This window comes from Lissotriton vulgaris, chromosome 2_1, assembly GCF_964263255.1.
Source record: "Lissotriton vulgaris chromosome 2_1, aLisVul1.2, whole genome shotgun sequence".
Classification (NCBI taxonomy): domain Eukaryota; kingdom Metazoa; phylum Chordata; class Amphibia; order Caudata; family Salamandridae; genus Lissotriton; species Lissotriton vulgaris.
Genome location: NC_141687.1, coordinates 1,137,191,618 through 1,137,196,195, shown reverse-complemented (window position 1 = coordinate 1,137,196,195; position 4,578 = coordinate 1,137,191,618). Strand labels below are relative to the sequence as shown.

At 40.8% G+C, this 4,578-nt stretch overlaps 1 pseudogene; it reads left to right on the top strand.

The window, feature by feature from the left end:
* Positions 1-354: 354 nt before the first annotated feature.
* On the top strand, positions 355-1,377 carry LOC147731706 (kelch-like protein 12 pseudogene; annotated as a pseudogene).
* The last annotated feature ends 3,201 nt before the right edge of the window (positions 1,378-4,578 follow it).

Here is a 4,578-nt window from a genome sequence, read left to right as displayed (position 1 = left end):
CATGGGAGCCACAGGGTACCAAACGCCATCCTCTTCAGATGTGAAATGAAATGAAATGAAATGAAAAATTGCATTTGTATAGCGCATAACCGCCCTGGGGCCTCACAGCGCTTCCGCAGCTAATCCAAGCATTCCACTGAACTGAGCCGGGAGCGGCCATCGTACCCACCAATCACATAGATGCGATCATTGAGCCTGTGCCGTCGCTTGGTCTGTGCGTGCACTGTTTGGGGCTCACGCCCCCGGTTTTGGTAGTGTATCAGCCGCTACCCGGGCCCGGAGGAAAAAGAGGTGGGGGAAATAACGAGGCCGCAGGCATGTTTTTGCGAGGTAATTGACCCTGTATCTCTGCTTCACTCACATCCTCCGGGTCCCCAATGATGCAAAACCATGGCTCCCAAGGACATCATGACCAACTCCCACGCCAAGTCCATCCTGAATTCAATGAACTCCCTGCGCAAGAGTAACACGCTCTGTGATATCATCCTGAAAGTTGACGAAAAGGAGTTTCCTGCCCAACGCATTGTACTGGCAGCTTGCAGTGAATATTTCTGTGCCATGTTCACCAGCGAGCTTTCAGAAAAGGGAAAACCGTTTGTGGATATACAGGGCCTCACCGCTGCCACCATGGAAATTCTCCTGGATTTTGTCTACACTGAGACTGTGCATGTAACAGTAGAAAACGTGCAGGAGTTACTGCCAGCTGCATGTTTGCTTCAGCTAAAAGGTGTGAAACGAGCTTGCTGTGAATTTCTGGAAAGCCAGCTAGATCCGTCGAACTGTTTGGGGATTCGTGATTTTGCGGAGACCCACAACTGTGTAGATCTGATGCAGGCCGCCGAGGTGTTCAGCCAGAAGCATTTTCCTGAGGTTGTGCAGCATGAAGAGTTCATCCTCCTGCATCAGGAGGAAGTGGAGAAACTCATCAAGTGTGATGAAATTCAGGTGGACTCCGATGAGCCTGTGTTTGAAGCAGTCATAAACTGGAGGAAGCACTCAAAGAAGGAGAGGGAGGAGTCTCTGTCGGACCTCCTTCAATATGTGCGCATACCACTTCTCACTCCCAGATATATCACTGATGTCATTGATGTGGAGCCCCTGATTCACTGCAGCTTGTCTTGCAGGGATTTGGTAGATGAAGCAAAGAAATTCCACCTGAGGCCTGAATTGCGGAGTCAAATGCAGGGACCAAGGACTAGGGCACGACTCAGGGCTAATGAAGTGCTACCTGTAATTGGAGGTTTTGGGAGCCAGCAGTCTCCAATTGATATTGTAGAGAAGTATGACCCCAAAACCCATGAATGGAGCTTTCTGCCGAGCATTACCCGTAAAAGGCGATATGTTGCCACAGTTTCGCTCATTTTTATGCACTTTTAACCATTCCATAAATCTTGTGTTTAGGGCCCCTGGAAGCATGAAAATCACTTTAAACATGCTAATTTTAGCTCTAACACTGATGATCCACCTACAAATGTGAACTGACGTTCAAAAACTAAAACATTTGAAAACGGACCATTTTCCACATTTCTGAAGCATGACGTAATGGGGGGGTGTTATCTCTTTTGTCAAAAATCTGCTGTTTTTGATTGAACATTAAATGCCTACAAATAGTATTTAATTCACTTCCCGAGCCCCTGGAAGCATGAAAATCACTTTAAACATGCTAATTTTAGCTCTAACACTGATGATCCACCTACAAATGTGAACTGACGTTCAAAAATAAAACATTTGAAAACGGACCATTTTCCACATTTCTGAAGCATGACGTAATGGGGGGGTGTTATCTCTTTTGTCGAAAATCAGCTGTTTTTGCTCGAACATTAAATGCCTCCAAATGGTATTTAATTAACTTCCCGGGGTGAAGAAACCCTTTTTGAGAACTCAGAGTGAGTAAATTGGCCATTTTCATGCACTTTTAACCATTCCATAAATCTTGTGTTTAGGGCCCCTGGAAGCATGAAAATCACTTTAAACATGCTAATTTTAGCTCTAACACTGATGATCCACCTACAAATGTGAACTGACGTTCAAAAATAAAACATTTGAAAACAGACCATTTTCCACATTTCTGAAGCATGACGTAATGGGGGGGGGTGTTATCTTTTTTGTCAAAAATCAGCTGTTTTTGCTTGAACATTAAATGCCTCCAAATAGTATTTAATTCACTTCCCGAGCCCCTGGAAGCATGAAAATCACTTCAAAAATGCTAATTTTAGCTCTAACACTGATGATCCACCTACAAATGTGAACTGACGTTCAAAAATAAAACATTTGAAAACGGACCATTTTCCACATTTCTGAAGCATGACGTAATGGGGGGGTGTTATCTCTTTTGTCGAAAATCAGCCGTTTTTGCTCGAACATTAAATGCCTCCAAATGGTATTTAATTAACTTCCCGGGGTGAAGAAACCCTTTTTGAGAACTCAGAGTGAGTAAATTGGCCATTTTCATGCACTTTTAACCATTCCATAAATCTTGTGTTTAGCGGCCCTGGAAGCATGAAAATCACTTTAAACATGCTAATTTTAGCTCTAACACTGATGATCCACCTACAAATGTGAACTGACGTTCAAAAATAAAACATTTGAAAACAGACCATTTTCCACATTTCTGAAGCATGACGTAATGGGGGGGTGTTATCTTTTTTGTCAAAAATCAGCTGTTTTTGCTTGAACATTAAATGCCTCCAAATAGTATTTAATTCACTTCCCGAGCCCCTGGAAGCATGAAAATCACTTTAAACATGCTAATTTTAGCTCTAACACTGATGATCCACCTACAAATGTGAACTGACGTTCAAAAATAAAACATTTGAAAACGGACCATTTTTCACATTTCTGAAGCATCACGTAATTGGGGGTGTTATCTCTTTTGTCGAAAATCAGCCGTTTTTGCTCGAACTTTAAATGCCTCCAAATGGTATTTAATTAACTTCCCGGGGTGAAGAAACCCTTTTTGAGAACTCAGAGTGAGTAAATTGGCCATTTTCATGCACTTTTAACCATTCCATAAATCTTGTGTTTAGGGGCCCTGGAAGCATGAAAATCACTTTAAACATGCTAATTTTAGCTCTAACACTGATGATCCACCTACAAATGTGAACTGACGTTCAAAAATAAAACATTTGAAAACAGACCATTTTCCACATTTCTGAAGCATGACGTAATGGGGGGGGTGTTATCTTTTTTGTCAAAAATCAGCTGTTTTTGCTTGAACATTAAATGCCTCCAAATAGTATTTAATTCACTTCCCGAGCCCCTGGAAGCATGAAAATCACTTTAAACATGCTAATTTTAGCTCTAACACTGATGATCCACCTACAAATGTGAACTGACGTTCAAAAATAAAACATTTGAAAACGGACCATTTTCCACATTTCTGAAGCATGACGTAATGGGGGGGTGTTATCTCTTTTGTCGAAAATCAGCCGTTTTTGCTCGAACATTAAATGCCTCCAAATGGTATTTAATTAACTTCCTGGGGTGAAGAAACCCTTTTTGAGAACTCAGAGTGAGTAAATTGGCCATTTTCATGCACTTTTATCCATTCCATAAATCTTGTGTTTAGGCCCCCTTGAAGCATGAAAATCACTTTAAACATGCTAATTTTAGCTCTAACACTGATGATCCACCTACAAATGTGAACTGACGTTCAAAAATAAAACATTTGAAAACGGACCATTTTCCACATTTCTGAAGCATGACGTAATGGGGGGGTGTTATCTCTTTTGTCAAAAATCAGCTGTTTTTGCTTGAACATTAAATGCCTCCAAATAGTATTTAATTCACTTCCCGAGCCCCTGGAAGCATGAAAATCAATTTAAACATGCTAATTTTAGCTCTAACACTGATGATCCACCTACAAATGTGAACTGACGTTCAAAAATAAAACATTTGAAAACGGACCATTTTCCACATTTCTGAAGCATGACGTAATGGGGGGGTGTTATCTCTTTTGTCGAAAATCAGCCGTTTTTGCTCGAACATTAAATGCCTCCAAATGGTATTTAATTAACTTCCCGGGGTGAAGAAACCCTTTTTGAGAACTCAGAGTGAGTAAATTGGCCATTTTCATGCACTTTTAACCATTCCATAAATCTTGTGTTTAGGGCCCCTGGAAGCATGAAAATCACTTTAAACATGCTAATTTTAGCTCTAACACTGATGATCCACCTACAAATGTGAACTGACGTTCAAAAATAAAACATTTGAAAACGGACAATTTTCCACATTTCTGAAGCATGACGTAATGGGGGGTGTTATCTCTTTTGTCGAAAATCAGCCGTTTTTGCTCGAACATTAAATGCCTCCAAATGGTATTTAATTAACTTCCCGGGGTGAAGAAACCCTTTTTGAGAACTCAGAGTGAGTAAATTGGCCATTTTCATGCACTTTTAACCATTCCATAAATCTTGTGTTCAGGGACCCTGGAAGCATGAAAATCACTTTAAACATGCTAATTTTAGCTCTAACACTGATGATCCACCTACAAATGTGAACTGACGTTCAAAAATAAAACTTTTGAAAACGGACCATTTTCCACATTTCTGAAGCATGACGTAATGGGGGGGTGTTATC